This window comes from Pinus tabuliformis, chromosome 5_1 (assembly GCF_031772625.1).
Source record: "Pinus tabuliformis cultivar Carrire ecotype Pingquan chromosome 5_1, CPIR1, whole genome shotgun sequence".
In the NCBI taxonomy this organism is placed as follows: Eukaryota; Viridiplantae; Streptophyta; class Pinopsida; order Pinales; family Pinaceae; genus Pinus; species Pinus tabuliformis.
This window is the reverse complement of record NC_142305.1, coordinates 79,458,519-79,475,473: the sequence shown is the minus strand read 5'-3', so window position 1 is coordinate 79,475,473 and position 16,955 is coordinate 79,458,519.

Sequence of the window (16,955 nt, the reverse complement as noted above, 5' to 3'; positions counted from 1 at the left end):
TTCTTTTGAGATTCTTCCATATTATCATTAATATTCAAAGTTTTTCCTGGAAAAAATTCTATTAAAGAATTGCCAAATTTCTCCATAGAATGTAAATCCATTTGATGAGATGATAGATATGTTAGATCTTAGGCTTTTGTGATCCATAATGTAATAATCATGTCTTTCGAATTAATCACATTAATGGTATTTGGTTGATATTTCAAACCAAATAATGTGGTTCAACCTCAGAGAAAGATGAAAAAACCCATAGATCCTAATGAATAAATAGCAAGGATGCCTCAGAGTCTAGAATTAGCCATTGGAAACTAGCCATTAAGAATTATTTATTTAATTAATAAATTAATATTTTAAATTCTAATTAAAAACTAGTTGTTATAACTTAGCCATTAATAGTTTATATAAATATGAAATTATTTAATAATAATATTTAAATTATTATATATATTATTTATTATATGAACTAATTTTTAAATGTTCTTGAAAACTATGATTTTGTTCACAATACATGAGGAAGATTCATCATTTTCTATTAAATTCAAAATTTTCTCTCCATCTATTTGTGAAGTGGCAAAATTTGGTCGTATGTCAAAGTATTCATTATCATCATCTATCCATGCTTCACTTTCTACTTATATCATTGTTTTTGCAGGAGGATATAATTTGAATTTCTTTGTCGAACTTCCATCAGGGATAAACATATCACCCGATCCACAACTTATAAAAGCATTAGTTGTAGCTAACCATGGTCTACCTAGAATCAATGGGTGTCCTCATAAATTATTATTCGGTGTTAAGATCATAAATTCAATAGGATACTCCGAAGAATCTAAGGATACAAATACATATTCTAACACATCATCAAGTTTTATAACAGATCTATCTGCTAATTACAATAGTGTAGGTGTATATTGAATATTAGGAAGTTTCATTTGATCCATAGTTTGTTTACTCATGATGTCGATAGCTGCTCCTAAATAAATCAATGTGTTTTGAATCTCAACACCACTGATGTGTGTTTTCACTATGGGACTTCCTAGATCTAGATATTTTTGAACTGTTTTCTTTCCCATCATGATATCTGCAATTTTTCCAACTAACTAGATTCTTTTAACTTATTCCCTTTTTTGTCCTAGTTTCTTAATACTTAACTCCCTAATTGTCTTTGATAAAATTGGTATTTCTTTGATAGATTGTAACAAAGGAATTTTTATACAAATATTCTTCAGTTCATCTATCATATCATAATTAGGCAACAAAATTTGTTTTTCTACCCCTTTGTCAATTTTCAATCTTTCAAGAAGAGGTGGGTTTTGACCAAAAACTAAAGGTTGTTCTATAATGGGAGTTGAGTTTATTGGAATATCATCAGAATGTACAGGGGTGGTTTGTTTTTTAGAATTTTATTTTTTTATGAGAAGATGTTTCTTTCTCAGAGATGTCATCCTTTTTAGATCCTGGATAACAATAGAGGGTGACTTCTTTTCCAATACTATACCAGATCTAAGTTGGAGATTGTTTGATCTAACAAAGTTATCATGTATGTTTGGAAATTATGTCCTTCCATGTTGTAAACAGGTTGTGAATTTTTATTGTTTGGATTCGGAAGTGGTTGAGCAGGTAATTGATTTGTTTTTTGTCAAAATGGTAGTGAAAGTTGTGGATTTAGGTTATGTGGTTGAGAGGGTTGAGCACGTTGAGGAAAATATTGTGGTGGAAAAATAGGGTAAGGTTAAGGATATTGAGGGTATTTTCCATCCTTGTGCCCAAGGTTGAGGCCAAGGTTTCCAAGGCATGGGTGTAGTCCAATTTCTTTGTGATGGTTATGCATATGTTTGCATGTTGAAGCCTTGGGTCATACTCGATTGTGGATTTTGCCATGGTATCTTGGAAATAAAGTAAAAAAGAGGTTTTACCTGATTTGGCATTAATTCCTATTGATACACAACTTTAAGACATGGTATTGAAGGAAATTCCTTTGTATCGTGATTTTATGCACATATGACACATGTTTCTACACTTTTTAATTCAAGAAGTCATTGTCTCAAGGCATGCTTCTTTCTACATTTTTAAACAAAAGACACATAATGAAACATTTTAGCTTTTTTCTTGTTTTGTACTTTAAGGGTATCCATTTGTTCATTAAGACTCCCCAAAATATCATTTTTAAAGTTTTCAAAGAAAATTGCCTATTTCAGCCCTACTTATTGTCCCAACTGCAGATTTATTTATCCTAGACATAACAGGATATCTTGGATTTTTCCCAGTTCTTTCCTTTCCTCTTGAAATATGTATGCATAACTCACAAATATCTCCAAATTATAACTAAGAAATATCGGATTGAGACCTCTCTAATAGATTTTAGTAAGAGAGATTTCAAAGTTTCTTCATCAAGATTATGCATTTTATCCCCTTTTACATTATAAGAAAATATTTCAACGAAACCTTCAAGATTTTCATCTTCCTTTTGCATCATTTTAAAGACTTCATCTTTAAGATTATGAGGCATACAATAATCCCTATATTTTTCTAAGAATGCAGTTTTCATTTCTTCACATGTTCTTATAGAGTGTACTCCTAAGACCATAAACCATTTTAATGTTGCATCCTTAAGAGTGTCTGGAAACAATTTCAACTTTTCATTATTAAATAAGTATTCACAATATCTACACAAAACTTCAAACTCAAAGAGAAATGTTTCAGGATCCTAATTTCTTAATCCATGAAAATTAGGAAGGATGGAGGGTGAGATATTTTTCAATGTGGTTGTGGTATCTTCATTGAGGATGGGAAATCCAAAAGCTTTTAGACCCCTTCTACCACTTCCTCTTCCTCTTCCTCCACCTCTTCCATCTCCTGTATTTCCTCCTCTTCCACCTCCAATCTTAGGTTGTTCACCATTTGCATTATGTACTTCCCCTTCCCCTTCTCATTCCATTGTAGATTCTCAAAACCAATGTAAGGTTCTAAAATTGGATTTTCTAGTTCCTCCTCTAGCTCTTCTGGTTCTTCTATCAATGAAATGTTAAAATAGGTTTCTTCTTCTTCCTCTTCATTGGGGATTTCTAGCTCTTGTCCTAGAAGTTGTTCTCCAGTTGAAGATAGAAAAATTACTCCTTCAATTGGGGATGTAGGATTTTCTTCTTCTATTACAGTTTCAGTTGAAAAATTTGGTGAATATTTAGGTTGGATTTCATATCTAAGTACCTCAGGAAGTCTATGTATGCATGTAGTTGATGGAATGTGAGTTTGGGCGGATGGTGTGGCACTCCAAGGTCGTGGTGGGGTGAGTGGTGATGTTGGAATCGAAATATTACCTCTACCTACAAATCTACCTCTAGAATCTCTTTCCCTATGCATATCATTTTTATTATTTTTTTAATGAAAAGAAAATTAAAAAGACTCCTATATACACTTCCTTGGAAATGATGCCAAAATGTTTGGTAATGTAATTAATGTTAAATCACTTACCCGAATTATCAACCAGGGCTAGTAAACTGATGAAATGTATGTGCATTGCATGTGCTAGGAGCCTTTGTCACTCATGAAATTCCTAAGTTAATTTGAGATATCGAAATGAAAATGTTTATCTATCGCTATGTAAGTAAATAAATTGCTCATAAAAATGGAACCAACTCTAATTCTCTTACTTAAAATAAAATCACACTCACACTTTGCTTGAAATAAGATCACTCACACACTTTCTATAAAATGAATCACTCTTGCCTATAAATAAAATCACGCTTTCTTAAATGAAAATCACACTTACTTATAAATAAAATCACACTTGCATTCAAATCGAATCACTCTTGTCTATAAACAAAATTACACTTAGAATAAAATCACACTATAAATGAATCTGCTTTAACAAAAAGAAATATTTTCTATGAAAACCCTATCTATATCACTACAATGTAAATCTATGCTTCTAATCTAAGTTAACTCATACTCTATCCACGTGCACTATAAATATAGCTTCTCTTCCACAATAAAATGATTATGTAAACTTGCTGCAAAATAATCTTAAACCTCCATCTAGCAATCAAAACTTAAATCATTAAGCAAATTGATAGAAGTCTACAGGAAACATAAAATGAATTGCTAACTATAAACAAAAGGAAAACCTTACTATCTCGAGGGGACCCTCCTACGAGAAGCAAGTAGCACTATAATCCTTTTTCAAGATGATTAACCATCCATTGAGATCGCACAACAAGAATATGGAACGAAACATAGTTTTTACAAATAGAATTCAAGTCCGTCTCAGCTATGCTGAGAGGCATATTTATAAAACCCTTATGTAATAAATGTTTCAAAGCATTATGCCTATGCTAATTGAAATTAGCTATAATTAACTGTAAAATATAAGATATTATGATCTTCTCATGATCTGTTATCAACATAGAAAATCATGAGATGAAAAGTATGCATTTCGCTCGCTTGATTCACCTTCTATGGTGGTTGACTTATCCTTTGACTAAACTGTTAGAGTGCCTTATTTATCGATCCAGATTCTGAAAATAGGAACAAATAATTGTTCCATATAATTTCCAACTACCCATATGCCATGTTTCTTGACTGAGGCTCCGAAACCTGTCAAACATTGGACTTAGCTGCAGAAACATAAATCAACTGCAAAATCACTATAATTCAATAGCTCAAGTAGATATTAAGTTAAATAATAAATACAAATGATATTTATGCAATAGAAGGTTATTATGTACCTATTATTCTATCAACCTTGTAATCTAATAACCAAATTGTAGTTTTGAAGGTCAAAAAGGGAGGAATGGAGTGAAAAAGAGGTGTTAAAAAGAAGCAATTATGGCATTCAACACATGGATAAATTTTGACATTGTTTCCAACTTTTTTTGTCTTGATGTACTCGATGAAACAATAACAGTTGTAATTTCCCTATGAGAAACTCAAACATCATTTTTTTTTTATTGTCTAACCATAGAGAATGACTAATATATTTTTAGTGACATTCATATGTGTCTTCCTACTTTTAGCACTATGGAGAGCCAAAATCTTTGTGGCATGTTTTAGTTTCTTATGTTTGATCAACCCATGTAGTATCTAAGCTTTTGCAACAAATGAATGTTTCTAAAAATACTATCAAATGATGTTATTGACATGATCTCTAATATTTCGAGCAGGGACATGCTCCCCAAGGTCCTCTATTGTGTTTGCATCCAAATTTTCTACAAACCTTCCACCCCTTTCCAAACCTCTGTAGCTCCCTCTTATCCTATTAAATTGAGAGGGCACAAACCGTTCTTTTGGTGGTTGACCAAATTGACAGGGAACATGTTGTTCCTATAGTGTTTGATTAGCTTGATAGGGCACATCTTGTTCCCCTGGTGATAGTTGATCAGCTTGATAGGGAACATATTTCTCCTCTAGCGGTTGATTAGCTTAATAGGGCACATATTATTCATCATATGGGTAATCAATTTCCATCCCTGCATAATGTAATACAAAATATACGTGTAATTCAAGTCAATCATGACTATAAGACAAGTGAATAGTAGATATACACACGTTTGTTTAAGAAATCACCATAGGTGCAATGTCATGATATGATTGGTAGGGCATTCCCCCTAATTTCCTTTGAATTTAGGGATATGCAATGGTAACTTGGTTGGCTTGGGGGTCATTTATAATTATGGGAAATGGGATCATTTGTGAGTTTCGACAAATTTGGGAGGTTTAAAGAAGCAAAAAAATGGTATTTTTTTTTGTTAGCCATGATGTAATGACATTGTGTGTTGGTGTTATTATTGGTATGGGTATTGGTGTACCCTATGAAGTATTGGTTGGGGTACCCTGTGGAGTGCGGGTTGGTTGGAGTACCCTATGGGGTAGTGTTTGTATTTCCCTGAGGGTTGGTGGTGGGGGTGCCTTGAGAGGAGTTAGATCCCATTAAGGTGGCTCCAAGAATGGATGTGACAAACAAGGTGGCTTGGTCCTGTCTCTTGTACCATAATGGTGAGAGACTGGCACTCCTTCACATAATTGTGGGAGATCTTGTAGGTTCCTAGAGTGATGGGTAACCCTTGGGTCCCCTATGGTTCCCTAGTAAGTTTGTGGGAAAAGATGGGGAGGGGAATTTTCTTTAGGAAAACCAAACAAGTCACATACATAAGACAAAGTGAAAAATAAATGGTTATTTTTCCCTTTAATTCTAATGTGTGAAACAATCAACAAAAAAGGTTTTGTGTATGAGAAAAATTCTTAAAAAGACCTAACGTCCCTCCACTCATGTAGTAACTAGGCCTTGTGAATATTTTATAGTAGGGTATTAAGGTCACATCATGAATGTCACCGGCAATGCTTCTAATAGCAAAACATCCAACCAAGGTATGGAGAGGGTTATAGTGGCTTGTGATACTAGGGATACATCTTAAAAGAGCTGGAAATACTTCTAGTAGCCTGACCAAAATTGCCTCAGGTGGCTTTTTCTCTATCATCTGCTACTTATAGGTAAATATGCCCTATGATTTAGCCACTAAGTTAGCTACGTCTAGTGGGAATGCGTGAATATCAACTTTTGGCTTTCATTTTTTGACCTAGAACCCCTACTAAGTGTCAAGATAAAACAAAGAGCTTCGTAATAATCCACCACCTAACCTTACCACCTTCATGGGTTTCTTCTCATTACCGGATTTGTTATTCGATGATGTAGGATTTAAAGCTCCTTAAAAGACAACTTCTATGTTTCAATATGAAAACAACCGCAACAGCTTATATGTTGCCTACCCCCATGGTCCAAACCTGAGCTATAAATTATCTTCTGGCGCCCGTTGGGAATTTAATGTCTTCAAGTTAAGGTTGTTTTTAGTGAGTCTTTGCTTCACTTAGGGTGTGAAAAAAATGCAAGCTCAAAGAAACTAAGTACAAGGATTCCAAATGAGGATCCCTTGTATACCAAGTTTAAGTGAGCTTAGTGTGTGGAGTGAAGATGTATGGAAGTGAAATTGTAAACATATAAAGTGTGAATTGCAATGATGTGGATATGCGATGATCCTTTACAATTCCCGTAATTACACTATGTGATGATTTTTCCTTGCAAGAAAATAAAACTATGTGTGGATAGTGGGCCACTTACTCTTTCTTAATTATTCTATGTGCTCGCATATACGGAGATGAAAAAATTAGTGCTTTGAGAAATATTTCAAAAACGGTCCCCACAAGTTCGCCAAAAGGGTGCAAGGGGGGAAGTGTCTACTTTATTTCTTTACTAACACAAACTCTTGGTCCCAAAATAAAATGAAATAATGGCTTTGGTTAGCAAAAAAGTAAAAAAAATGTGTGGATTTAGGGCCACTTACTTTCCTCCTAGTTATTCTAGGTGTGATGTGAATTGGAACATGAGAAAAATAAGTAATAAAGATATGTGGATTAGAACCACTTACTTTCTTCCTAGTTTAAGCTATGTTTGTGTGCAAAATTTCAAGGTAAAAGATAAGAAATTATTCTACTTGTAATGGTTAGTAAAGTGAATTCGTTAGTAGTGATGGTGTGTGCATGGTGAATAGTGCACATACAATTTTTTTGAATTGCAAGTATGTGGATATGCGGCTCACAATCCTTTAATATGATTCCCCTAATTACGCTATGTGATGTTTTTTCCTTGCAAAAGAAAAGATGTGTGGATAATAGGCCAACTACTTTTCCAAATTATTCTATGTGAGCATATAAGGAGATGGAAAATTAGTTCTTTGGGAAACATTATATTCTCATTACCAACTAAATTTAATTACGTAGATTGATTTAATTAAATATTCCAAAATAACCATTCAAATATATGTAAACTTACCTAAATTAATATGCATTTTCTTAATATTTACTCAACTTATACATGTTGATGCATGGAACAAATTGGAGTCACATGAAATCATTATAGATTAAGCATATGAACAAATAAATGTAATCAAACAAAACTAATGAAATAGCTAAAATTTGTTTCTTATGCATAAATCATGATTTAACTTATGGGATGCCACAATTGAGAACACCCAATAGAGGAACCCCCATGTAAAGGATAAGAAATTTGCAAACTAGTTGAACTTATGAAAAATTAATTAATTTATATATAAATTTTAATTATCAAAATTAAATTTATCTTTTATGTTAAATATGACTATGTTGACAAAAAAATTAATTAATTATATATAAATTTTAATGATATATTATAATTTAAGTTTTTAAGATTTGTCATTTCAAATATGTATTATATAGTTATAATATGTAATTATATATTTCTATAAAATGTTAATGAAATACAATATTGAATTTTTCTAAATAATTTAGTTTCATAATTTTTCCAATATTATAATTCAAAATTGTTAATTTATTTTAATCTTTTTTATAGAAAATTATTGTGTTTAACCAATTATATCAAGAAAATGTATAGTAATACTATAAAAAAATGGACTTTCTTTATTCATTTAATAATCTAAATAAATATATAGTTCATTTAATAATCTAAATAAATAAATAAAGATATATATATATATATATATATATATATATATATATATATATATATATATAACTCCATCTCTCCATTTACCAAGTGAAGCATTTAACATTTTTCAAAATTAATTCTTCGTAGCAATAATTTTTCATTTCTTCAAGAGACTATATAAATCATAAATTAAAAGTGATCTCTATAACAAGAAGTGTATTACATTTTTGTTCATATATCTCATTCACCAAACATTTGAATTAAAATTCAATGCCAACTAAACGGGATTGTGAGAAGAGAAGGAAAGAGAAAAATAATTTAAAGAGAATAGGTAGAATAACATTAGAAAAAATGGAGAGTAATTGTCAATATACCTATTTCCTAAGTAATCTAGTCCCAAAAGCAATAATCTCTCTTCACTCTCCCCCCATCACATGTTTAAGAATGAAAAAACTTAACTATTTGGGCATAGGATTGAAGGGTGTGTGATAAATGTGATCTATTGTTAGATATAACCCAAAATTTTACTAGTGAATCTAGGTTTCAAGCTTTGTTTGGTTTCACAACATTTACCAAGTGAAGCATTTGATATTTTTCAAAATTAGTTCTTCTCAGCAATAATTTTTATTTTCTTCAAAAGACTATATAAATCCCAAACTAGAAGTGATCCCTACTATAACAAGGATGGTATTATATTTTTGTTCATACATCTCATTTACCAAACATTTCAATTAAAATCCAATGCCAAGTAAAAGGGATTGTGAGAAGAGAGTGAAGTAGACTTAAGTGATTAAAGAATAATAAGTATTAGGAATAAAATTATAAGAATTGGAGAGTTTACTAAGGAATTCAAAGACAGAGGCTAAAAAAAGAGAAGAGGATGAAGATCTAGCAAAGTTGATGAAGAAGATATTGTATAATAATTTACAAGGTTGTTGAACTAAAGATTGATCGAAGTTAAAGTTTAAATCCTTATACAAGAAGTCTAAATGCATATTTTAGAGGGAATTATTACTAACTTAATGATATGGAGAATCTTTTGAAATTGAAAGAATGGGAGATTTTTGAAAAATCAAGACACTGATTACCAAATTGAAGGACCAAGTTTATTTCCTGAGAGAAAGAAATATGAAATCTATAAATTTATACAAATTTAATCATATAATATAATTTGTGACTACAAATTCATACAATACATAAATGCACACTTCATGATACAAGAAGGAACCTATTCAACTAGTTTTTAAGTATGTTAATATTTGAAAACCTACTATACAAGATCAAATTAGTTGGAAAAGTTTTTGTTCATTAGAACCACCGTATCATTTAGAATTTTAAAACATGTCACTAAAATTACGATAAAATAATAGTAAGAAGACTTTCTTAAAGGAATAACTTATCGTAACTATAGAGAATTTCATAATTCCAAAAAAAAAGTGGAAGAAATGTGGGATGAGAAGTATGAGAAGAACAATGAAATTGTTGGTAAGGAAATGAAAAGAAATAAAGAGATAGAGGTTTTAGTGGATTTAGAGAACGAGGAAGATACTTCAAGGTCTTATCAACAATGGATGTACATTGTTATCATTTATGGTGAAGAGAGGCACAAGTGATTTGATTTTTTTTGGGAGAATGTACATGGCAAATTTAGCACAACACTCAATTAGGGTAGAAGGAGGGGTAAGATGATTTAAAATATTATATGCTTATACAAGGAATTTGTTTTATGCATGTGCAAAGAAGGATATCCAATGTCGTTTATGTTTTCAATTATTTTCATCAAATATTGACAAAGTTTAAAATAAGGTTCCTCTTCTTTACTTTTGAACCATACAATTTCATGTTGAGAAATAACTAGGTTAACTTATTCGACAATAGATTGTCATAGTCTATGAAGATTAATATTGTAAACATTTCATGGATATCATCAATATGTGCATGATAATTTATTTCTTTTGCATTTATTATTTATGAATTTAATATTGATTAACCACATGAGCCTTATGTGGAGCATTATAGTGATATGCAATAATACACTCCTTTTTGTGCAAGCATGAATCTACACTACACTTTGTATGTCTTTAAAACACATGCTCTCTTTAAATAGTTCTCATAACCTTCATGTGAGGATTGAAATAAGAAAGCTATGAGGTTTTCAAAGGTAGGGATCATCACTTAGGATTCTGTGAGCCATTAAATATTTTATATGATGATGGATGTCACGGAAAATTAATGTTGTCATATCTTTAATAAAGAATGTATTTTCAACATGCACATTGGAAAGATGGATAATCTTGCTCCTTCTATATATTGACACATGCCCTCTCTTTTATCTCCTACAAGGATATAAAGAATCAATAAAATTAATGTTTATAGTTTTTCGAAAACCTATCTCACAACCATTTTTGCTAATCCGTCTTGTAAATAAATTTCCATGAATTGTCATTCATGTAAATAATATATGGAAATGTTACAATTTTATTTGGTTAAATAACATCCTTATTTTTTGTGGGTTATCCTTATGAATGAATGTTTGTTTTTATTTTTTCATGCATGCACATTCGAATTTGTATTGTTTTCTTTTTTTGGGGGTGGCAACAGGAGCTCAATCGAGCTCCTATTCCATAACTTTTTACATCAATGCCATATTTAAAAGTTGGTGTGAAATTGGTTGATTATTAAATTTTCAATGGCTCGATTAAGGTTATAGCTCAATCGAGCCACCAGTTAACCATGTTAATGGTTCAATCGAGGGTTTCTTTAACCCTCAATCAATCTATTTGAATTTATAACTCAAGTGCTCGAGCATGCATTTTAACCACTCAATCGAGCTACTAAGGTCCTAAAAATCATAGTTTTAGCAACCGTTCTACAGATTTCTCTGCAACACCATTTTTTTACCCTAACGGATTTAGGGAAGAATTTTACCTTAAGTGGTGGATTTGATTATGTTGGATTCATGAAAGAATCCTCTATCCAATGGCATATGATTTTGACACTTTCAAGTTCATATGATATTTGTCATCTAATTTCTTTTCAACATAATGTTTGAAATTGTTTTGGAGAGTTCCAAATGGACTGAATAAAAAATCAATAACATAAAATATATATAACAAAAGAATTTCAAAAAATACCACTATTTTAATTTGCTAGTCCTCTTCAAAAGATTACTCTTATTTTTTCAGTTTATTTAAATAGTTGAAAAAAATCTTGTGTGAACACGTGTCTACATAATGCAATTGAAATATTACTTAACTGAATTTGAAAAATAACAAAAAATATAATTTTTCATAAAAAAAAATTAATATGCATAACTTAGTTCTCTCCGTGTATATCATGCTTATATATATCTATATATATATATATATATATATATATATATATATATATATATATATATATATATTACACATTTTAGACTAAGTTATGCTACGTGAAGACACACATACCTCTTAAGATGTGCAGAAATTTACAAGGACAAGAATTTCATTTAATGGAAAATTGATAGATTATACAACATTGCAAAAAATATCACTAAGACAACAACATAATTCTCCAAAAAAATTCATTTTACTTTGAATCAAAATTTGCAATGCTTATATGAGTTTTAAAGGCTTCAAGTGGATAAAAGAGTAAATTTTTGAAAATTCATCGCCACATTTGGTCCAAAAGCGTAACCCATATTCATGCATTAACCCAGTATAGGGTTGATACTTTTCTAGAGGACCTTGGAATGTTACATTGAGTTACTAGGTTATTCATATAGCGTCTTTATATCCTCGGCCATGTATCTTCATGCACCTCCAAATACCAATTCAAGATGATATTCTAATTGATACTTTTACCTCATTATTCTAGAATACCACTACACATATCTCAAATCATATTCATGAATGGAAGTGGTCATGTAGGCTCATTGGAGTTGAGTTTCAGGATCAATTACTAATAGATTATTTCATTGATTCGTCACTAGCATTGCTACAAATGATATAGCTATGTCAGGGGTAGTTACTAAGGACTAGATAGGTATGTGTGGTCAACATGTAGATCTAATATACTCCCAATCTAACATGTTGTGTGATACATTTCCATATACGTTGAGGAGATCAATTGTTAAGCCCTATATAAGTCTCATGTTAATCAAAAAACCCCTTATGAATCCTTATATATTGAGTGATTACACTTCTATCATTGATATTTTTATATAGGATAGAACCCCTCATGGTCCCATTTTATTATAATTGCATCATTTGTCTCCTATATATATTTTAAAGAGACCTAGTCTTAGGATCATAGAATATTGTTTTGTTCATTGTACTCATTGTAAAAAGTGGGTTTCCCCCTCGAGCATGACTATAATTACTGTTTCTTATAATTTTTAAGAAGGATCATAACATTTCATATGAGAGATTATGATCGTATGGTTTTGATTCTTCAAACAAGTTATCATGTAATTTTCTCTATAACCTTTTTTTGGGATGTTTTAGATAGTGAAAATTGGAGAAGTTTGAGAAGACATCTTGGGAAGTATTTGGTTCAAATAGCAGATATTTTTTCATTATATTTTTTGAGATATGTTTTTAGGAAGTTACGGTTTCTTATTACTCCTAAATTATATCTCAAATAAGTCAATTCAACATTTTCACTATAACTTCTTTTCTATGAGGCTTCAAACCATGAAACTGGGATCACCTTGAGGAAAACGTTTGGTGGCTTCTATTTAAAGATATAGATCTTGGTTCACTATATTTTCGAAGATACTCTCCATGAAAGTTATGGTTTCTGTATGCTTTAGAAATCAATCTCAAATAGTTCAGCTTAGTATTTTGGGTATATCTTCTTGTTTGGAAATTTTCAAAATATGAAATCTTCAGGAATTTTAGAAGGCATATAGAAGTACCTCATGTACAATTTCTAGAATTATATTTGAATAATTGGACACATGAAATGCTATACAAGCTTTCTCATGGGAAGAGTCCAAGAAATCAACAAGTTTGGGAAAGTCACTATAACTTTCATTTGGCACATCAAATTCAGTGCGCACATCAAATTCAGTCTAAACCTATGGAATTGCAAAAAATATATGTCAAAGTATTACAAAGCAAATTTACAGATCCATAAGTCCTAAAATATTGGATATCTATCAATAAAGCTTCAACCATTTTAATATTCTCCAAGTTAGGTTACATAACTTACTATTAACCTAACTATTGATTAGAATATCCCTATTCTTGGTTGTAATAAAGAGGAGTGCTAGTATTATTTTCAAACATACCTCCAAATAAATATACTACACCAATTAAATATTATAAAGGCCCATCCTTGACTCATGAAGAAAGTGAAGACTTGGAATTTTGGAAATCTCAAGTAGGGAAAAAATTTAACGAAAAGGATGGTTGTATGTTGAAAGAGTTAGATTTCTCACGTTCTCAAAAAAATCTTATAAGAGAAATGGAAAATAAGAAGAATGAAAACAAGGAAGGAATAAAAGAAGAAGATAACAAGAATATAAAAGAACAAGAATAAAAATAAGGAAGAAATACAAAAATCGATGATTGCCATGGAAAATATTCTCTTGGAGAGGCTTCCTAAAAGGGATGTGAATATTCAAGGAAATCATGAACATAAGGAAAACCGTGTTATTAAGAATCAATCTCATATATGGAGTATGCTATCATAATTGGAGATAATAAATTTCAAATTATAGAACCATAATCATGAACTTTCATTTTAAGATCCGCATTATTAAGGCTTCAATTTAGCACCATGGAACGATTACATTTTGAACATTGATCTTAGGAAATTTGATGGTAATGACCCTGTAACATGGATATTTCATATGGATCAATACTTTGATCTACAACAAGTGGCATCCTTACAAAGGGTAAATATTGCATCCATGGTTCTAGAACAACACCTACACTTGGGGAATAGCCTTCAATTAGATTTACATGTAAGGGTGGGGAAACTGAGCTTGAAACACCTTGAGAATTCCCTCAAATCAAGGTGTACTTCTCCCAAGTGAGTCTCCAAGTGTTATCGCTATAAATGGATAATAGAACCCACAAATACATGTAAATAATGGCACTAAGACCAATGAAGTGGGGTAGATCACTTTGCTAGCCTTAATGTGACCTTGTGCATGACCTCTCATTAGAAATGATTCCTAGGAAATGTGCAGCAACAAATGGAATTTCCCTCCCTATCGTGATATTCTAGTGTTTTTTTTTTTTTTTTTTTTTCAGTCTTGGAGTAGTTAACCTCACACCATTATTCCAAGACCCTATCCTAAGCTACTCTTAGTGTGCTACCAATGAAAAAGAAAAAATATTGAATATATTTTATTAAACATTAATTTTAAGGGTTGTTTCTCACTCAATAGGGTAGCGACATGCAACTAATATGGCATGAATAGAATCAAGACCCACTCACTAATGCAAAATATATGAAAATGCACAATTTTCCTTTTTGTTCAATGAACTCTAGCTACATAAGGGAAGAGAGTATTTTCCTTTTCGAGTGAAAATAGAAATCCCATACGCTCTCAATAATAACTATTCTAAAATTCATGACTATTATAAAAAAAATTAGACCAAAAAACATTCCAAGCAAATCATTCAAAAAGATCTAAAATGAGAAAACCAAGGAAGAACACAAGGCCCTCAAAAACTAAAACTTGACTTCGTAAAAAAGAGCTAACTCAAAAGCAATAAAAAGAGATATGGTAAATAATAAAAGCAAGTGAAAAATAAGTATCAGATTTGTAGCTCAATGAATAGAAAAATAAAGCATAAACAATTATCTACAATGGATAAATACCCAACCTTAATCCAAGGTACCAACTAGAAAGGAATGTAAACAAAGAGAATGCTTTGAATTAGATAAGATGAAAAGGCCCAAAACAATCAAGTAGACCTCTAAGGTCCAAAGTTGCACAACCAAAAATAGAAAGAAGAACAAATACCACTAGAAAGAAAGAAAATCCAAGCAAAATACCTTCAATGAAAACACCAAAATAGAGAAATGACCAAATCTGAACCAAGACAAATGCTCTAATATAGATATGAAATAGATCTAAACTATAAGAAAAAATATAAATATAGATCTAAAAAACCAAGGAAACATCCTGAGGATAAGTCCTCAAAATCAAACAAAACCAACCTTAGGGAAAACCCTAATGGGAAACCAAGAGGATCTAATTCAAAAAAGAGTTCCAAACTAGATTTGAACTATAATTGACAATAAAACATAGTTTTGAATGAAATCAGCTAGATTCAAGGGAGAAGCCCTTAAAAACCAAACAAAATAGTCTTAAAATAAACTCTAAAATGAAAAATATGGAAAATCCAGTCCAAATCAACATCTCTGAACCAAATCTATAGTATATCTAATCTACAATAGACAACAAAAACATAAATCTAAAAATCCAAAAGAAGTTCGAAGGGAAAAGGCCCTCAAAAACTCAATATACAGGTACAAATGTAGATTAAACAAGGCTAATTGGTTTTTGGAATGTAGATTGACAATGATCAATTGGCATCTATAAGGTTGAACGCTCTGTCAATAGGTATAAACCTATGTTTGTTAATAAAAACACCTTAAAATGGAAAAACAAGACAATTTCTAACTATATCTAAGGAAAATAAGAAAAACATAGACCTAAACAAGGTTGTGTAGCAATAGAGAACAAAAAGGAAACAAAAGAAAATCAAAATTACAAGGAGAAAGGTATATTTCATTAAACTAGGGTTGACTCCCCAATGGAGTCACAAGTTTTATTGTAGTTGAAATTACACAACCACAAGTAGTTGTTTCTCCTTGATCCTTGCCTAGGGATCACTAGAAAGACGTGCGCACAATACAAAGTGCAATGAAATCCAAAATCAATTCCCTATCATGTAGATCATAACACAAAACAAGAAGAGGGAGTGAAGCTACACCTTTCAATTGAAGACATAATATTCAATTGATGCAGCCAGCTTAGGGAACACCAAAAAATTCTAGCTTCCAAGATCCTAGCCCATATACTTGCATATACACAACCAGCAGTCACACCCAAATACCTTCCTACAAGATTACATTAGCATGATAATTACTGATAATCAACACATTGACAACATGAAAATAACATGAGTGACATGTAAACAATGTGAATACCAATAATATAAAATAAAGGGAACCAATATTTCATTATAGAAAAATGTAATACATGAATGATATACCTCCAAGACACACAAAGATATTATCCTTAATCCTAGTATCTTGGTCTCATCTCGCCTATCACAAGGACAAATCTCTCTAACTATAATAAGGACACTAGATCACATATTCTAACTTACCTGGCACTTTGATGTGAAAAGTATATATGGGCCTTTAGGCCTCCCCAAGAGGATGAATTTGGACACTTAGGGGGGAGAGAAGTTAGGAAACTTCCATAATAACTTTTTACTAGCTAAGTCATAAATGTAATTAATCTAATTTA